The sequence below is a fragment of the Bos mutus genome, chromosome 18, assembly GCF_027580195.1.
Source record: "Bos mutus isolate GX-2022 chromosome 18, NWIPB_WYAK_1.1, whole genome shotgun sequence".
Classification (NCBI taxonomy): Eukaryota; Metazoa; Chordata; class Mammalia; order Artiodactyla; family Bovidae; genus Bos; species Bos mutus.
This window is the reverse complement of record NC_091634.1, coordinates 28,235,253-28,256,533: the sequence shown is the minus strand read 5'-3', so window position 1 is coordinate 28,256,533 and position 21,281 is coordinate 28,235,253. Positions and strand designations below refer to the sequence as shown.

The following is a 21,281-nucleotide window of genomic DNA, read 5'->3' as shown; positions in this document are numbered from 1 at the left end:
CCCTACACCCTAGGCCACGGGAAAAGGCATTTGTGCATAACTTCTCTTCAAGGAACACAGTAGGAGACACCAAGAGCCAGAGTCATGAGAGTCTCTGACAAAACACACAGCTCGATTACTCAAAGGGATCTAATGACAGCAACATCTCAATTTTTCTAAGAAAAATAATCCCTGAGTTGCTCCACTCAAGGGAGGTCATCCATCCCATGAGTTAAAAGATAACCCTCCTTCCCCTGAGACAATAGAGCCACAAGCAAACACATTTTGGTTCCGAAAGAAAGGAGCTCATTACAGGTGTAAATTATTTAACCTGCAATCAATGCTTTTTCCCCATGATCTCTGGTTCCATTATTTTTCTCCAGCTAAACAATGTCCAAGCTACAGACCTGAGAGATGCAGAAATTAAAAGGAAACTACCTGCTTGGGAAAGGCAGGGACGCCCCCAGGAGCTAAAGGCACCCAGCCTGGCAGGGAACACAAATTGGACAGTAGTTAAGCAAGGGAGCCAAGGGGGCCAAGGCAAATAAGTTTCTGACTGTTGAGAAGAAAGGGAGAGACAAAGACAAAAGCGGGGAGGCTGCTGAGGGCTCAAGGCAGTCAGAAGAAAAGCAGGGACTGGGAGGCCAGCTCTACCAGGGGCGCTCCAGGCTGTGCTTGCTTCAAACCTCCGAGGGCTTTGTTTTCAGAGGACAGAAGGGTTCAGGCTGCTGCTGCTCCAGAAAGCTGTCTGTTGGTTGGCCTAAGGCTGGCCCATATCACAAGGCCGACTCCAGCCAGTACTCTGACCTGTTGTTCAAGCTGGGTTCTACTGTGTAAATAAGTTTGCTATTTTGGAATCCTAAACCCATATGTAAGTTAAGAGCCAAACTCAGCAGACTGCATTTCCATTTCTTTTTCTGGCAAGGCTCTTACCTTTACCATAAATTATTATACTTAAAACAGTGTGAGCTCTAGGGCACACATACTAAACCCACACGTTATTTGTTGGCAATGGCTGGCCACAGTTTATCAGTTTCAGACCAATTAAAACAGGCTTCTGGGGCTTCCCTGGTGGTCCAGTGGCTAAGACTCCGTGCTCCCAATGCAGGGGGCCCAGGTTCAATCCCTGGTCAGGGAACTAGATCCTACATGCCACAACTAAGACTCCACATGCCAAAACTAAAGATCTCACATGTTGCAACTAAGACCCAGCACAGCCAAATAAACAGATACATTAAAAAAATAAAAATAAAACAGGCTTCTATGGGGACATTCAGTGACTGAGAGCATGCAAACAATATTATCCGATGAAGTGCAAAAACATTTCCTTGATTTAAAAAAAAAAAAAAAAGTCTAGAAAACCTTATGTGGTTGATGATATAATTGCACATGATTTCAGAAAACCACAGGACGGTCAGCATCTTTCCTGCCAAAAGAATGCCCACAACATTTTACTGCAAAAGCCACCCTGCCCCCAAAGCTGCGTTTTCAGACCATGTAAATCAGTAATGGAGCGAAAACGATGCACATGTAGAGAACACAGGAAACAAGCCCTTCAAACCATACACATCTGAAGATGTTTAGATGCTGCTGGCGTCTGGGCTTTCTCTGCCCCCTTCCTTTCCGATGTCCTAGCTTCATGGGTGAAGCCGAAATCCTGGGAAACAGTGTCACATCACCAACGTGATTCAAAAAAACAAAACCTTCCCCCTTCCCCCCCACTTTTCCTTCCTCTCCTTGCTTTAATTCCTGGGCACATCCTACCCCAACATCTCTGACAAACCACCTCAACAGATGTGAAGAACAGGACAACTTTTCTCAGTGAATGAGAAAGCAGGAGGCTATGAGCAATTTTTTGCTAAAGATTAATTGAGGCCAAAACAGAGATGTAAATGGTGTGCCTGAAGAACTATGGACAGAGGTCCATAATGTTGTACATGAGATTTTGAACAAAACCATCCCCCCAAAACAGAAAAGCAAGAAGGCAAAGTGGTTACCTGAGGAGGCTTTACAAATAGCTGAAGAAAGAAGGGAAGCAAAAGGCGAGGGAGAAAGGGAAAGGTCCACCCCACTAAGCGCAGTTCCAAAGAACAGCAAGGAGGGACAAGAAGGCCTTCAGTGAACAATGCATAAAACAGAGGGAAACAACAAAAGGGAAGACCAGAGACGGCTTCAGGAAAACTGGAAATGCCAAGGAAACACTTCACCCAAAGATGAGCACGATAAAAGACAGAAACGAAAGAGACCAGTAGATGTTGAAGAGATCAAGAAAAGATGGAAAGAATACATGCAAGAACTGTACAAAAAAGATCTTAATGAACCAGATAACCATGATGGTGTGGTCAGTCACCCAGAACCAGACCTTCTGGAGTATGAAGTCAAGTGGGCCTTAGGAAGCACTGCTGTCAGTAAAGCCAGTGGATGCAGTGAAATTTCAGTAGAGCTGTTCAAAACCCTAAAAGATGATGCTATCAAAGTGTTGCACTCAATATGTCAGCAAATCTGGAAGACCCAGCAGTGGCCACAGGACTGGAAAAGGTCAACCCGCATCCCAGTTCCCAAGAAGGGTAGTACTGAAGAATGTGCTAACCATTGGACATTCACTCATTTCCCATGCTAGTAAGGTCATGCTTAAAATCTTGCATGCTAGGCTTCAGCATGGGATTCCCTGGTCAGACGATAAAGAATCTGCCTTCAATGTGGGAGACCTGGGTTCGATTCCTGGGTTGGGAAGATCCCCTGGAGGAAGACATGGCAACCCATTCCAGTATTCTTGTATGGAGAATCCCCATAGACTGAGGAGCCTGGCAGGCTGCAGTTCATGGGGATCACAAAGAGTCGGACATAACTGAGCAACTGAACAACAGAGAATTGCATATTCTAAGAGGCCAGGAAGAAGTCCACCTGGAAAAGCCCAGCACAGTCCTAACAGCCCCCAGCACTGCAGCAGCATCATCCAGCTGAGGAAGGGTCCCAAAGGAGAGAAGCCTCCTTAAGTGGCCACACCCCATGGCCTTGTGCATATATTCAGGGACTCACATTCGGGTACCTCCCCCTGCACCTTAGCACACAAATCCAGGCACTGGATTACAAATTCAGCACAGTCTTGGTATACTGGTGTCCCCAACACCGGCAGTACCCTCCAGAATGTGTGACCCTGTGGCCCTCCTAAAAATCCAACATTTGCTGGGTCTTCCCTGATAGTCCAGTGGTTAAGAATCTGCCTGCCGGAAACCCACACAAAATTGAAAAGCAATTTTCCACCAATTAAAAAATAAATTTTAAAAAATAAATAAATAAAAAGGTTTAAAAAATGAAGAAGAATCTGCCTGCCAATGCAGGAGACACCACCAATTCGATCATTGTCCAGGAAGATCCCACATGCTGCAGGGCGACTAAGTCTGTGTGCCACAACTGCTGAAGCCCACGAACTCTAGAGCCCTCAGTCTGCAACTGCTGAGCCCATGTGCCTATAGCCTGCGCTCTGCAACAAGAGAAACCACTGCAAAAAAAAAAAAAGAAAAAGAGAGAAAGGAGTCACCGCAGTGAGAAGACCAAGCACCGCAACTAAGAGAGTAGCCCCTGCTCACTGCAACTAGACCAGGAATTCGTGCAGCAACAAAGACTAGCGCAGACAAAAATAAATAAATAATAAACACATAAAATTTTTAAAAGATTCAAGATTTGCTGAGTCCTTCTACCACAGGTCAAATGCTATGCTGGGCGGTGTCACAAGATTCTCTCCCTTTACTTAACCTGTACCTGATCATGGGAGGAACATGGTTGGTTTGCTTGTTTTTAATTGAGATGTAATTCACTCGCATCATAAAAATCATCCACTTCAAGTGTACATAGAATTCAGTGGTTTTTAGCACATTCAGTGTCATGCACCCATCACCATTATGTAATTGCAGGATGTCTTCATCACGCCAAGAGGAACATCATTTCTAAGCCCCACCCTATTGATAAGGAAAATGCTGCTAAGCTGCTGCTGCTAAGTCGCTTCAGTCGTATCCGACTCTGTGCGACCCCATAGACAGCAGCCCACCAGGCTCCCCCGCCCCTGGGATTCTCCAGGCAAGAACACTGGAGTGGGTTGCCATCTCCTTCTCCAATACATGAAAGTGAAAAGTGAAAGTGAAGTCGCTCAGTCGTGTCCGACTCCTAGCGACCCCGTGGACTGCAGCCTACCAGGCCCCTCCGTCCATGGGATTTTCCAGGCAAGAGTACTAGAGTGGGTTGCCATTGCCTTCTCTGAAGGAAAATGAGGGAGCAATATTAAACAACCCAACCAGGATCAGCACGTCTCTGGCAGAGCTGTGGCGAAAACCGGTCCCTAAACCCCTCACAGTACTTGCCGCCGCTGATCACCCTCCCATCCGCCCTTGGCTTCTGCTCCTTCCTTCCCATCCTACAGCCCTGCAAACGGTGGGTGCTCCCTGGGGCAGTTCCCTCTGCTGCTTTCTCACCAGACGTGTGTACCCAATAGATTTCCCTGACCCCGACTCCCTCTCCCAGATCTGCTTCTCTAGTCTGAGCTCCCATCTCAGCCCCGGATGCAGGCTGCACCTAAATGTCCCCAGTCACCCACAAATGTGAACACAAAACTCCCTCCCATAATTACAGAGTTGGGGCTCTGGGGTCTCATGATCCTGAGTTCTAACTTCAGCTCTGCCACTTACTAAAAATAGCTCTGTGCCCTGGGCACACTGCTTCTCTTCTCTGGGCCTCTGTGAGGATTAAACACTGTAAGACACTAGCCACACACCCAGCACATAGTGAGTGTAAAGTACAATAAACAGTAGCCCTTGTCACGACTATGCGGAAGGTCCAGCAGAACTCACACGTGATCCAGTCTTCATCAAGCTGACTCCTGTGGGGAAATGTGTCCAGGTTGCAACATTTGTCAGAATTTCCTTGTGAAGGACAAACGATACTCCATCATATGTGTATACCACACTCTGTTTATCAATTCCTCTGTTGATGGACACTTGAGTTGCTTTTATCTTTTGGCTATTGTGAATAACACTGCTATGAATGCGGCTGTAGAAACATCCTGTTTGAGTCCCTGCTTTCAATTCTTTTGAGTTCTACTCAGGAGTAGAACTGCTGGCTGTTGTTCAGTTGCTCAGTTGTGTCCGACTCTTTGCAACCCCATGGACTGCAGCACACCAGGCTTCCCTGTCCTTCGCTACCTCCAGAAGTTTGCTCAAACTCATGTCCATTGAGTCAGCGATGCCATCCGACCATCTCATCTTCAGTTGCCTCCTTCTCCTCCTGCCCTCAAGGCAAGAATACTGAAGTGGTTTGCCATTCCCTTCTCCAGGGGAACTGCTGGATCATATGGTAATTCTACTTGTAATTTTTAGGAGTTAAAAACTTAAGCATAGGGGTACTCTTTCTGCCCCCTTTGATGCCTATGTCAGAAGCTTTCTCTATCTCCTTTACACTTTAATAAAACTTTATTACACACACACACAAAAAAAAACTTAAGCATAAGAGAAAAAGAAATGAAAGTATAAAAATCAAAGTAGTTAAGTAAACTCCTTAAATCGCAATAGAAAATATTAATATGAAATTATTTCTTTTAAAAAATAGCTGTATCCATTGAAAAGGGCTAGAAACAATAACTCAATAATGATAAGCACCTCAAGTGTCCAGAACGAGGTTCTGAATATTATCTCCCACTAACAGGAATGGAAACTTCTTGGAGAAATGACTGATTCCAGGCCTGCAGCAGGACTTACACAAAATGAGCATGTCAGAAAGCAAGGATGCTCTAAAGACTACTGGGACTAAGGACACAAGTCAACTTGAAGGGGCTCCCAACAGCCAAGAGGACGATATAAGCATCAAAATATTTATTCATTAATTTATTTATTTCATTAAAATAACACCTAAATCTTGGTTTCTAAATACCGTTCTTTTTCACTGAAAGGAACCAGGGTTCCTTAGAGCTGAGGTAGAAGAGTTTGAGATGAGTCTTTAAACCTTGTGTAAGAGAGTGAAGTGAACATGTCTAAAGGGCACTAGAGCCAGTTCAGAGGGGCTTTCATTGGCCAAACCCAGGACAATCTGATCAAAATAAATAATGATAGCTAAGTATTAAAACCCACTGATAACATATGAACTCATGAGTCTACACTGATGTAAACAAACAGGGAAGAAGGGAAAACTCTTCCTTAAGATTGAAAATCCTGCTAATAAATACAGAAGGAATGATGGATTCATAAAATTTCCATCACTGGCAATTGTCATAAATAATACTTGGTTCAAGCAAGAATTATCAGTGGATATTAAAAATACTGAGTGAAAGCTGGAGAAGTTATAGGATATTTACAGTCTAAAAGTATCTCCCCCACAAAAATAGTTACTAATGACATAGAAGAAAAACAACTTCACAGCAGAGAAGTGTGGCACACACCACTTTAACAAAGTTAGGATCATCGGGAATGGAACAAATCGGTATCATTTACCTCTGAGGTGATGCGCTGAAAAGAATGCATCATCATTTCTGTGGTATTTCTGACAATACCACAAAACAACCCAAATCGAAACAGCAGACAACATCAGACAAACCCAAACTGAGGGACCTTCTACAAAACAACTAGCCTATATTCTGGCAAAATGTCAATGTCATGATACACAAAGGTTGATACCCCACACTCAAGGAGCTGGAAGAGACGTGAGGAGTGAACGCAACATCAATCCAGGACATTCTTGTACCATAAAGATCGGTTTTGAGACAATCAGGGAACACACCTCAGGTGCACAGGTCAGCAACTGTATCAGGGCTAACTCCCTGACTTCCATCGCTGGACTGAGGTTACAGAAAAAGCGATCTTGTCTTGGAGGATTCTGAAGTATTTAAGGACAAAGAGGCATCAAGTCTGCAACACATCCTCAAAAGATTTAAAATATTATAAAAATACACAGATACACAGGTGTACATATATACATATAAACAGAGGGAAATAGAAAGGATAAAGCAAAAATGTGGTAAAAATCTAACATTTGGAGAATCTAGGTGAGAGTATGTATGATTTTATACTCTTGCAATCCTTATGTAATACTGAAATTATTTCAAAATAAAGTCTTTTTAGATGACCACAAAATATTTAAATATATTAAATACATAAAAATACACAAGTTCCCTGGTGGCTCGGACAGTAGAGAATCTGCCTGCAATGCGGGAGACCCAGGTTAGATCCCTGGGTGAGGAAGATCCCCTGGAAGAGGGAACAGCAACCCACTCCAGTATTCGTGCCTGGAGAACACCAAGGACAGAGGAGCCTGGCAGGCTACGGTCCATGGGGCTGCAAAGAGTCAGACATGACTGAAAAACTAACACCATATCACAAGTTTGTATGGACATTACAAGGAGAAAGAACCCACTGTTCAACTGTGGAAGTTGGTAAAGCATCAGCTTGTTATTAGGAATACCGGTAAGTAAAGGGAAAAAAATCAAGCATGTACCCTGCCTTTCCTATATAAACTGTATTTCAGGGTAATCAAATGGATGATGAGGGCAAGTTCCTTACAGAATCCCAGCTAACCAAGGCAGAAGGACTGATGGACTTAGAGAATCACCATTGTGTAATGGACCAAGGCCAGAGTTTCTCACTCCACCTAAAAACGAGATGGTTTTAACTTTGCTGGACTCAACCAAAAACATTCTTTTTCTGTACTTTCACTTATCAAAGTCATTCTTCTAACTCCAATTTGAGTCAGTCTCCACTAAAGCTTTCTCTGGCTCTTTCTTCTGCCAAACCAGTCTTCTCTCTCTCTCTGATTTCCTGTACCTTTTGGTCTCTGCTAGTGGTTCACATGCTTGGTTCATCGTTTCAAAATTCTGACACCCACACTATGCCTACCCTGCACTCCAGGTTTTCATGAACTCAGCAGTACTGACACTGTGGGCTAGATCGCTTGCTGCAGGGGTGGTCCTGTGCACTGCAGATGTCTAGCAGCATCGCTGGCCTCTACCCTCTAGATACTAACACTTACTCCAACTGTCGCAGGAAGGGAGACCCCAGTGGTGACAACCAAAAACTGTCTCCAGATACTGTCAAATGTTCAAATGGTTCTCATAGAACAATGGACTGGTTCAAAATTGGGAAAGGAGTATGTCAAGGCTGTATACTGTCACCCTGCTTATTTAACCTATATGCAGAATGCTGCTAAAAAAAAAAAAAGAAGAAGAATGCTGCTAAGTCGCTTCAGTCGTGTCCAACTCTGTGGGACCCCATAGACGGCAGCCTACCAGGCTCCTCTGTCCCTGGGATTCTCCAGGCAAGAACACTGGAGTGGACTGCCATTTCCTTCTCCAATGCATGAAAGTGAAAAGTGAAAGTGAAGTCGCTCAGTCGTGCCTGACTCTTAGCAACCCCATGGACTGCAGCCTACCAGGCTTCTCCATCCATGGGATTTTCCAGGCAAGAGTACTGGAGTGGGTTGCCATTGCCTTCTCCGATATGCAGAATACATCATATGAAATGCCGGGCTGGATGAAACACAAACTGGAATCCAGATTGCAGGGACAAATAGCAATAACCTCAGATATGCAGGTGACACCATCCTAATGGCAGAAAAGGAAGAGGAACTAAATAGCCTCTTGATGATGGTGAAAGAGGAGAGTGAAAAAGCTGGCTTAAAACTCAACATTCAAAAAACTAAGATCATGGCATCTGGTCCCATCACTTCATGGCAAATAGATAGGGAAACAATGGAAACAGTGACAGACTATTTTCTTGGGCTCCAAAATCACTGTGGGCAGTGACTGCAGCCATGAATTAAAAGATACTTGCCCCTTGAAAGAAAAGCTATGACCAACCTAGAGACATCACTTTGCCGACACAGGTCTGTGTACTCAAAGCTATGGTTTCTCCAGTACTCATGTATGGCTATGAGAGTTGGGCCATAAAGAAAGCTGAGAGCCAAAGAATTGATGCTTTGAAATGTGGTGCTGGAGAAAACTCTTGAAAGTCCCTTAGACAGCAAGGAGATCAAACCAGTCAACCTTAAGGGGAATCAACCCTGAATATTCATTTCATGGGACGGACAGATGCTGAAGCTGAAGCTCCAATACTTCAGCCACCTGATGGGAAGAGCCGACTCACTGGAAAAGACTCTGATGCTGGCAAAGATTGAAGGCAGGAGGAGAAGGGAACGACAGAGTATGAGATGGCTGGATGGCACAACGATTCAATGGGCATGAGTCTGAGCAAACTCCGGGAAACAGTGAAGGACAGAGAATCCTGGCTGCAGCCCATGGGGTTGCAAAGAGTTGGACACAAATGAGCAAACTACAACAAATTGAAAAATGTCCACTGGGGGATGGGGGCAAAACCTCTTCCCACCTCCAGTGGGAACCAGTGATGTAGTTCATGATCATTAAAGGCTGTTAAGCCACTAGGTAAGAGGTTGATGAGGAATTTTAAACAGATAGATCAAATTCAGAACACTTATATCTGAAACTGAGTCTTCCTAAAACTGAGTTTCCCTGCAGTTTATGATTAACTTCTGTATCCAAAACTTTATTCACTTTCTTGTCTCCCTTCTGTTCCCCCTAAGCACTGAGGAGTATCAAAAAAAGAAGGGGACTGAAACAGAAGAATCATGAAGGACCTTGCTGGGTACAAAAACCCCTCTCTGCCCCTGGTTCTCCTTTGTAGAAAAGCTTTAGTCTCCCAAGGCTTCTAAACAGGAGACTCAGTAGTTACTAATTAGAGAAGAGAAGGAACACAGAAACAAAGGAAAAGCAGTTCAGCAAGAAAAGTAATGATGCCTTAAACAATAGTTCAGTGATAAAGCAGAGCCCTGATCCTCCACAAAGCACATACAAAATTCTCTGACCCACATTTTTGAGTCAAACTGCAGAAACTGTGACCCATAGCCAGGTGGAGGATGATGACTATCTGCTGCCCACAAGCACGGAGCCCCTCAGATCAGATCAGATCAGATCAGATCAGTCGCTCAGTCGTGTCCGACTCTGCGACCCCATGAATTGCAGTACACCAGGCCTCCCTGTCCATCACCAACTCCCGGAGTTCACTCAGACTCATGTCCATCGAGTCAGTGATGCCATCTCATCCTCTGTCATCTCCTTCTCCTCTTGCCCCTGATCCCTCCCAGCATCAGAGTCTTTTCCAATGAGTCAACTCTTCGCATGAGGTGGCCAAAGTACTGGAGTTTCAGCTTTAGCATCATTCCTTCCAAAGAAATCCCAGGGCTGATCTCCTTCAGAATGGACTGGTTGGATCTCCTTGCAGTCCAAGGGACTCTCAAGAGTCTTCTCCAACACCACATATCAAACGCATCAATTCTTCGGCGCTCAGCTTTCTTTCACAGTCCAACTCTCACATCCATACATGACCACTGGAAAAACCATAGCCTTGACTAGACGGACCTTTGTTGGCAAAGGAATGTCTCTGCTTTTGAATATGTTATCTAGGTTCGTCATAACTTTCCTTCCAAGGAGCAAGTGTCTTTTAATTTCATGGCTGCAGTCACCATCTGCAGTGATTTTGGAGCCCCCAAACATGAAGTCTGACACTGTTTCCACTGTTTCCCCATCTATTTCCCATGAAGTGATGGGACTGGATGCCATGATCTTTGTTTTCTGAATGTTGAGCTTTAAGCCAACTTTTTCACTCTCCTCTTTCGCTTTCATCAAGAGGCATTTTAGTTCCTCTTCACTTTCTGCCATAAGGGTGGTGTCATCTGCATATCTGAGGTTATTGATATTTCTCCCAGCAATCTTGATTCCAGCTTGTGTTTCTTCCAGTCCAGCGTTTCTCATGATGTACTCTGCATATAAGTTAAATAAACAGGGTGACAATATACAGCCTTAACGTACTCCTTTTCCTATTTGGAACCAGTCTGTTGTTCCATGTCCAGTTCTAACTATTGCTTCCTGACCTGCATACAGGTTTCTCAAGAGGCAGGTTAGGTGGTCTGGTATTCCCATCTCTTTCAGAATTTTCCACAGTTTATTGTGATCCACACAGTCAAAGGCTTTGGCATAGTCAATAAAGCAGAAATAGATGTTTTTCTGGAACTCTCTTGCTTTTTCCATGATCCAGCAGATGTTGGCAATTTGATCTCTGGTTCCTCTGTCTTTTCTAAAACCAGCTTGAACATCAGGAAGTTCACGGTTCATGTATTGCTGAAGCCTGGCTTGGAGAATTTTAAGTATTACTTTACTAGCGTGTGAGATGAGTGCAATTGTGCAGTAGTTTGAGCATTCTTTGGCATTGCCTTTCTTTGGGATTGGAATGAAAACTGACCTTTTCCAGTCCTGTGGCCACTGCTGAGTTTTCCAAATTTGCTGGCATATTGAGTGCAGCACTTTCACAGCATCATCTTTCAGGATTTGAAATAGCTCCACTGGAATTCCATCACCTCCACTAGCTTTGTTCGTAGTGATGCTTTCTAAGGCCCACTTGACTTCACATTCCAGGATGTCTGGCTCTAAGTCAGTGATCACACCATCATGATTATCTGGGTCGTGAAGATCTTTTGTGTACAGTTCTTCTGTTTATTCTTGCCATCTCTTCTTAATATCTTCTGCTTCTGTTAGGTCCATACCATTTCTGTCCTTTATCGAGCCCATCTTTGCATGAAATGTTCCTTTGGTATCTCTGATTTTCTTGAAGAGATCTCTAGTCTTTCCCATTCTGTTGTTTTCCTCTATTTCTTTGCATTGATCGCTGAAGAAGGCTTTCTTATCTCTTCTTGCTATTCTTTGGAACTCTGCATTCAGATGTTTATATCTTTCCTTTTCTCCTTTGCTTTTTGCTTCTCTTCTTTTCACAGCTATTTGTAAGGCCTCCCCAGAGAGCCATTTTGCTTTTTTGCATTTCTTTTCCATGGGGATGGGCTTGATCCCTGTCTCCTGTACAATATCATGAACCTCATTCCATAGCTCATTTCATGGAGCCCCTAGGCTGGTTAAAACCAGAAGGCTGATGAATAAGATTACAAAATCATCATTCTGTTACCTCACCATCAACCAATCAGAAGAAAGTCCACGAGCTGATCCCGCACCCTGCTACTCTCACCAGGATGTAAGCAAGAGAAAGAGCATCTTTCTTGACAAAAGAGAAGTCATTTCTTACCTAAACTATTCTATTTTTGATCTAAGCCTGGGCACAATGCTTGTCCTTGAATGGAGCTTGGTAATTAGTGATCTTAAGGGAATAAAAGAATTTAGGAACACATAACTGTTATCAGGCAGGAAAAGTAATAGTAGCAAAGATAATCTATCAGTTGTAAACACTCCCAGTTAGGTTTCAACAGGAAAGACTAGCCTGAAGTGCTCAAGCACCAGATTAACAGGAACCTAAGGGAAGATGAAGAGATCTCTAGTCTTTCCCATTCTGTTGTTTTCCTCTATTTCTTTGCATTGACCTTGAGGAAGGTTTTCTTATCTCTCCTTGCTATTCTTTGGAACTCTGGATTCAGATGTTTATATCTTTCCTTTTCTCCTTTGCTTTTTGCTTCTCTTCTTTTCACAGCTATTTGTAAGGCCTCCCCAGACAGCCATTTTGCTTTTTTGCATTTCTTTTCCATGGGGATGGTCTTGATCCCTGTCTCCTGTACAATGTCACGAACCTCCGTACATAGTTCATCAGGCACTCTATCTATCAGATCTAGTCCCTTAAATCTATTTCTCACTTCCACTGTAAAATCATAAGGAATTTGATTTAGGTCATACCTGAATGTGACTGGTGATAGAAGCAAGGTCCGATGCTGTAAAGAGCAATATTGCATAGGAACCTGGAATGTCAGGTCCATGAATCAAGGCAAATTGGAAGTGGTCAAACAAGAGATGGCAAGAGTGAATGTAGACATTCTAGGAATCAGTGAACTAAAATGGACTGGAATGGGTGAATTTAACTCAGATGACCATTATATCTACTACTGCGGGCAGGAATCCCTCAGAAGAAATGGAGTATCCATCATGGTCAACAAAAGAGTCTGAAATGCAGTAGTTGGATGCAATCTCAAAAACGACAGAATGATCTCTCTTCGTTTCCAAGGCAAACCATTCAATATCACAGTAATCCAAGTCTATGTCCCAACCAGTAACGCTGAAGAAACTGAAGTTGAACCGTTCTATGAAGACCTACAAGACCTTTTGGAACTAACACCCAAAAAATATGTCCTTTTCCTTATAGGGGACTGGAATGCAAAGTAGGAAGTCAAGAAACACCTGGAGTAACAGGCAAATTTGGCCTTGGAATACAGAATGAAGCAGGGCAAAGACTAATAGAGTTTTGCCAAGAAAATGCACTGGTCATAGCAAACACCCTCTTCCAACAACACAAGAGAAGACTCTACACATGGACGTCACCAGATGGTCAACACCAAAATCAGATCGATTATGTTCTTTGCAGCCAAAGATGGAGAAGCTCTATACAGTCAACCAAAACAAGACCAGGAGCTGACTGTGGCTCAGATCATGAACTCCTTATTGCCAAATTCAGACTGAAATTGAAGAAAGTAGGGAAAACCACTAGACCATTCAGGTATGACCTAAATCAAATTCCTTATGATTTTACAGTGGAAGTGAGAAATAGATTTAATGGCCTAGATCTGATAGATAGAGTGCCTGATGAACTATGGAATGAAGTTCATGACATTGTACAGGAGACAGGGATCAAGACCATCCCCATGGAAAAGAAATGCAAAAAAGCAAAATGGCTGTCTGAGGAGGCCTTACAAATAGCTGTGAAAAGAAGAGAAGTGAAAAGCAAAGGAGAAAAGGAAAGATATAAACATCTGAATGCAGAGTTCCAAAGAATAGCAAGGAGAGATAAGAAAGCCTTCCTCAGCGATCAATGCAAAGAAATAGAGGAAAACAACAGAATGGGAAAGACTAGAGATCTCTTCAAGAAAATTAGAGATACAATGGGAACATTTCATGCAAAATGGGCTCAATAAAGGACAGAAATGGTATGGACCTAACAGAAGCAGAAGATATTAAGAAGAGGTGGCAAGAATAAACAGAAGAACTATACACAAAAGATCTTCACGACCCAGATAATCACGATGGTGTGATCACTCACCTAGAGCCAGACATCCTGGAATGTGAAGTCAAGTGGGCCTTAGAAAGCATCACTACGAACAAAGCTAGTGGAGGTGATGGAATTCCAGTGGAGCTATTTCAAATCCTGAAAGATGATGCTGTGAAAGTGCTGCACTCAATATGCCAGCAAATTTGGAAAACTCAGCAGTGGCCACAGGACTGGAAAAGGTCAGTTTTCATTCCAATCCCAAAGAAAGGCAATGCCAAAGAATGCTCAAACTATCACACAATTGCACTCATCTCACATGCTAGTAAAGTAATGCTCAAAATTCTCCAAGCCAGGCTTCAGCAATACATGAACCGTGAACTTCCTGATGTTCAAGCTGGTTTTAGGAAAGGCAGAGGAACCAGAGATCAAATTGCCAACATCTGCTGGATCATGGAAAAAGCAAGAGAGTTCCAGAAAAACATCTATTTCTGCTTTATTGACTATGCCAAAGCCTTTGACTGTGTGGATCACAATAAACTGTGGAAAATTCTGAAAGAGATGGGAATACCAGACCACCTAACCTGCCTCTTGAGAAACCTGTATGCAGGTCAGGAAGCAATAGTTAGAACTGGACATGGAACAACAGACTGGTTCCAAATAGGAAAAGGAGTATGTCAAGGCTGTATATTATCACCCTGCTTATTTAACTTATATGCAGTGTACATCATGAGAAACACTGGACTGGAAGAAACACAAGCTGGAATCAAGATTGCTGGGAGAAATATCAATAACCTCAGATATGCAGATGACACCACCCTTATGGCAGAAAGTGAAGTGGAACTAAAATGCCTCTTGATGAAAGCGAAAGAGGAGAGTGAAAAAGTTGGCTTAAAGCTCAACATTCAGAAAACGAAGATCATGGCATCCAGTCCCATCACTTCATGGGAAATAGATGGGGAAACAGTGGAAACAGTGTCAGACTTCATGTTTGGGGGCTCCAAAATCACTGCAGATGGTGACTGCAGCCATGAAATTAAAAGATACTTACTCCTTGGAAGGAAAGTTATGACCAACCTAGATAGCGTATTCAAAAGCAGAGACATTCCTTTGCCAACAAAGGTCCGTCTAGTCAAGGCTATGGTTTTTCCAGTGGTCATGTATGGATGTGAGAGTTGGACTGTGAAGAAAGCTGAGCACCGAAGAATTGATGCTTTTGAACTGTGGTGTTGGCAAAGACTCTTGAGAGTCCTTGGACTGCAAGGAGATCCAACCAGTACATTCTAAAGGAGATCAGTCCTGGGTGTTCTTTGGAAGGAATGATGCTAAAGCTGAAACTCCAGTACTTTGGCCACCTCATGCAAAGAGTTGACTCATTGGAAAAGACTCTGATGCTGGGAGGGATTGGGGGCAGGAGGAGAAGGGGACGACAGACAATGGGATGGATGGATGGCATCACCGACTCGATGAACAAGAGTTTGGGTGAACTCCGGGAGTTGGTGATGGACAGGGAGGCCTGGCGTGCTGCGATTCATGGGGTTGCAAAGAGTCGGACACAACTGAGCAACAACTGAACTGAACTTAAGGGAAGATGAGGAAATCAAACCAGTCAGTTCTTAAGGAAATCAGTCCTGAATATTCATTGGAAGGACTGATGCTGAAGCTGAAGCTCCAACTGACCACCTGAAGCAAAGAACTGACTCACCAGAAAAGACCCTAATGCTAGGAAAGATTGAAAGCAGGAGAAGAAGGGGATGACAGAGGATGAGATGGTTGGATGGCATCACTGACTCGATGGACATGAGTTTGAGGAAGCTCCAGGAGTTGGTGATAGACAGGGAAGCTTGGAGTGCTGCAGTCCATGGGGTCACAAAGAGTCGGACATGACTGAGAGACTGGACTGAACTAAAGGGGAAGATGGTGTTGACCTTTTCTGACACATGAGATTTCAATCAACTAATGCTTGGACTCTGCCCACCATCCAAGCCCCTTCATGAATTTGCATGAACTCTTAGCTTAAAACTTCCCCAATTATGCTATTCAAGAGAAACCCTGCTTTGGAAAGGATCCTCAGTGTTCTTATTTGCTTCATGTAACAATAAACCCTTCCTTCCTCCAATCTTTGGCTTGGTTGTGTCTTTTGGTTTGACACCCAGCAAGAGGTGAACCCAATTTTCCAGGTAACACTAATGCTGCCTTTTAAAACTCTTCCCTGAAAGCCACTGGGGAGTTCGGATATTTTGAGCACAAACTGCCCATTCTTCTAGCTTGGCATCCTGCAGCAAACTGTGTGTTCCTTCACCTCAACCTAATGTCAGTAGACTGGCTTTGCTTGGTGTTGGTTCTGGCTGTGAACCATGTGGGATATTAGCTCCCTGACCAGGGATTGAACCCCCTAAACTGGAAGGGTGGAGTCTTAGCCACTGGACCACCAGGGAAGTCCTTTGGTGTTGGTTCAGATGCCAAGCAGGACCCTGTGAGGCTCCTGGGCATGGAGGCCTTACTGTCCCCCATTTCTACTCCAGCCTCCGTGACCTTTCCCCAAAGGGCAGCTGCTAATCAAGGGAGGAACAGCCAAGAAACCAACTGAAGCAAGATTAAAGAGACCAGAGAAGCTCATCAAGATTAGGGGACTTGACCACCTGAGACCCTGCACACACCCTAACCTTGTCAGCACCCCCAACCTTTTGAAGCTCTGCAGAAGAAAGAAGAATGCAAGACTATTTACTGCCTTGATCCTTATCCCATATCTGCCTGCCTGACTATATAACCTCTCCCTATTCTCCAGGGAGGGGAACATAATTCCTGAGGCACTAGCCTACTCTGTTCCCTCTTTGCCTGGCAAAGAAATAAAGCCACTCCTTCCTTCTCCAAAGCTCTGTCTCCATATTTCTGTTCGGCATTGGTGCACAGAGAGCCAAGATTTTGGCAGCAGTTCTGCAACACACTCACCAATCCATGTCTTATGTCTACAAAGTAAGGCAATGAGACTACTACTGCCTTCTGATGTGGATGCAATAAGATGCAACAGCAGCATCTATAAAGCTTCTTTCAGGACCCCTCTCCCAAAAATCAAATCTGTAAATTTAACCAGCTTCCAGGAAATAGAAGAGTTAGAGGAACCTGTTAAAATTACACTACAAGGCGGCCATCAGCCAAATCTAAAATATGGGAAATTCTACACAACAAATTAGCATATCACATCAACAAATACATGGCATAAAAGGAGAGGGGAGCTGTTACAGAAGAACAGAGACTTAAAAACCACAGCAAACCGAAGCAATGTGTGGATCTTGTTTAGATTCTAATTCATTCAACCCAAAAAGGCATTTTTGAGATCACTGGAGAAAAATGAACACATACTGGATATTAAATGATAGTTGAGGAATTATTAATTATTTAGATGTGATCACTGTGAACGTATCATTTGGGGGAAAATGTCTTTAATTGCTGTTGTTCAGTCGCTAAGCCATGTCTGACTCTTTGTGTGACCCCATGGACTGCATGCAGCACACCAGGCTTCCCTGTCCTTCACTATCTCCTGGAGTTTGCTCAAACTTCTGTCCATTGAATTGGTGATGCCATCCAACCATCTCATCCTCTACTGCCCTCTTCTTTTGCCTTCGATTTTTTCCAGCGTCAGGGTGTTTTCCAGTGAGTTGGCTCTTCATATCAGGTGGCCAAAGTATTAAAGGTTCAGCATCAGTCCTTCCAGTGAATATTCAGGGTTGACTTCCTTTAGGATTGACTGGTTTGGTCTCCTTTAACTGTTAGGGTTGCATACTAATAAGCATTTATAGTAGAAATGCTATGGTACCTGAGACTTGTTTTAAAATAATGCTAACGTGCTGTGCTCAGTCGTGTCTGACTCTCTGTGACCCCACAGACTGTAGCCCACCAGCTCCTCTGTCCATGAGATTTTCTCCCTGCAAGAATACTGGAATGTGTTGCTATTTCCTCCTCTAGGGAATCTTCACAACCCAGGGATAAAACCCAAGTCTCCTGCATTGGCAGGCGAATTCTTTACCACTGAGCCACCAGGGAAGCCCTGAAAGGTATACTAGCTAATGGTTAATTTTATGTGTCAACTTGAGTGAGTCACAGGTGCCCAGATTAAACACTGTTTCTAGGCATGTCTGTGAGGATGATTCCAGGTGAGATTAGCATTTGAATTGTAAACTCAGTAAAGCAGACTGCTTCCCCTCAAGTGGCTGAGCTTTGTCCAATCTCTTGAGGGTCTATATAGAATAAAAGGCAAAGGGGGGATCTGTCTCTTTTTCCAGCCTCTCTGTTGAGCTGGCATGTCTCATAACATCTTTTCCTGTCTTTGAATTCGTTATCAGCTCCCCTGGTTCTCAGGCCTTCAGCTTCAGAGTAAATTACACCACTGACTTTCTTGGGCCTTACGCTTGCAGATGATCAAGGGACTTTCTCAGCCTCCATAATCTCATGAACCAACTCCTCAATAATAAATCTTTCATACCCTATTGTTCTGTTTCTCTGGAGAACCCTGATTAACACAATTAGTAAACATTTGAAAGCTTCCATAATAAAAAGCTAAATTTAAAAAGAATATTGAAGGACTATATCCAGAATATACAGATGACTCTCAAATCCTTATAAGAAAACAATCCATGGGAGTTCCCTGGTGGTCTAGTGGTTAGCATTTGGTGCTTTCGTTTCATGGCCCGGGTTCAATCCCTGGTTGGGGAACTGAGATCTCACAAGTCACACAGCATGGCCAAAAAATAAATAAAATTAAAATGGGAGGAAGAAGGGAAGAAAAAAAAACAAACCCAATTAAAAAGTAGGAAGAAGATATGAACAGACACTTCATGAAAGAAGATAACATTATGGCAAATAAGCACAAGAAAAGATCCTTAACATCATCAGCCATTAAGGAAATACAAATTAAAATCACAATGATATGCCACTTCACACTCACTACCATGGCTATAATTTTTAAGTTTTAAGACACTAAAAAGAGTGATGGCAAGTATGCAAAGCAACTGGAACTCTCATACACTACTGGTGAGAATGCAAAATGGTACGGCCATTCTGAAAACAGCTTGGCAGTTTTTTATAAAGTTAAACATACACTTGTCATATGGCCCAGTAATCCCACTCCTAGGTATTTGCCCTAGAGAAATGGAAATTATAATCCTATACCTCAGTGTAAATGCTTATGTGCTTAGTTGCTCAGTTGGGCCCAACTCTTTGTCACCCCATGGACTGTAGCCTGCCAGGCTCCTCCGTCCATGGGGATTCTCCAGGTAAGAATACTGGAGTAGGTTGCCATGCCACCCTCTAGGGGATCTTCCCAACCTAGGGCTCAAACCCAGGTCTCCCGCATTGCAGGCAGATTCTTTAGTGTCTGAGCCACCAGGGATAGCACCTCCATTTATAATTACCCACAAATTGGATACAATCCAAAATGTCCTCCAATGGGCAAATGGATATGCAAACAGTGGTAGGTCCATAAAATGGAATACTACTCAGCAGTAAAAAGCATCAAACCACAGATACACATAGCAACATGGAAGAATATCTCAAATACATGGTGCTAAGGGAAAAAAGCCAGGCTCAAAAAGCCACGCACTGGAAAAGGCAAAACTTACATGGATGGAAGCACCATCACTGGTTGCCAAGAGCTGGATGGAAGAAGAGAGGGACTGACAACAAAACTGCAGCATGAGGCAATTCCGAAGGGTGATAAAAGCATTCTGAACTATGCGGTGATGGACACATGACCATATGTTTGTCAGACTCACAGAACTGTACACTATGTGAGTTTATTGTATGTAAACTAAAGATAAAGAAAAACAGAAAAAAGAAAATGCTGTTAAGGCTGTTGGTAAACAGAGGCATGTATAAAATAGTCGTGTTATAAAGCCATTTATAGTTAGTGTGGGTGTGTTTATGCATGCGTGTGTACACACCCATATTTACCCATTAGTAAATACACAGGCAAAAGTATCACATGTGCAACATAAATAATGCTCATCTCTGATTAGCAAAATTCCAAGAAACTTGCTTTTTTCTTTTAACTTACTGCTGTTTCCTGATTTTTTTCCCCTAAAATAAATTAGTACTATTTGTATGCTTTCTTTTAAAAGTAATTTTAAAATCAACAGATAAAAAGAAAAATGCAAGCTCCTTTGGGAAGCTTTCCCCGGATCCCTCCACAAATTAACCTTTCACCTCTCAGACTTCCCCTCCACCTCCTCCAAGCACTTGACCACAGGCTGCCCTGCAGCCTCAGTCTCTCTGAGAATGAGGAGCCTTAGTCTCCTCTGCTGAACTAAGTGAGGAAGTGCCTCCTTACCCACCTTACTCCTGTCTTCACTCCACTTTACCCCACGGGGCGCCTGCCTCAGGACTCATGTGTATCTGGTTCCCTGCTTTATTCCACAAGTGGCCCTCAACAGGCACTCACTAAAGTGACTCACCAAGCAACTGGGAGTGCACAGGCATCTAATAAACGACCAGTAAAGCACATCTACAGGTAACTGGATACTATCCAAAGGATGATGATAATTAATGTTTCACATCAACTCACAATATGGGCTCAGGTGAAGGGCCTTTGAAATGACCCATGCCCACTTCAGTTTCTAGAAATTATTTGGGAGAGAACGTACAAAGCTGACTTACCACTTACCGTATTTGTGGATAAGACTTGGGCTTGTTAATACTTAAAATTATATTTCAAAATCATTGCAACAGGTGATAAAGTGGATGCTACCTGGAATACACTGAAAGTTCAAAAAGCCAACTGAGAGAGACTTGATAAAACAACAGCAGAGAGCAGACTTGGTAAAAACAGACCTGGTGATCTGAGGTGACATCAGTCATGCTGAAGCTAAATGTCTGTCAGTAAAGGAGGAAGTTACAAGACAAAATTTTGGTGGTAGGGTTGAGCTGAGTGATCATAATTCTTTCTCATCTAGGACCCTCAATTTTCACATCCACAGGCTGAAGTCTGTGTATTAGTTTGAAAAGACATTAAGTCCGAATCTTATTAAAATGGTCGTTTTAATGATTCCATTCACGTCAGGAATATTCAGAGTGACGTTTTAAATATTTCCTTACTTCAAAAACAAAAAAACAATACAAACAAACCAAAATATGACAGCATTCTAACTTCTCTCTAGCCTAAGCAGACCAAGGTCCCAGCAGCCTGCAAGCCAATAATCTCTCTGCTGAATAAAAACATAACAGAAAGCTTCCAAATGTCACAACTTCAGAATTTCAGTTCCAGTTAATGGAGTAAGTACACTCTCCCCT

General features: G+C 43.2%; 1 protein-coding gene and 1 non-coding gene across 2 annotated transcripts in view; one reads left to right on the top strand and one right to left on the bottom strand.

Annotated features, from left to right (window-relative positions):
- Positions 1-21,281, bottom strand: part of CMTM4 (CKLF like MARVEL transmembrane domain containing 4) — an 81,033-nt gene that overhangs the window by 27,559 nt on the left and 32,193 nt on the right. The window lies entirely within an intron of this gene.
- On the top strand, positions 1,045-1,117 carry TRNAG-CCC (transfer RNA glycine (anticodon CCC)). Its single transcript has one exon. It is a non-coding gene; the product is annotated as a tRNA-Gly (tRNA).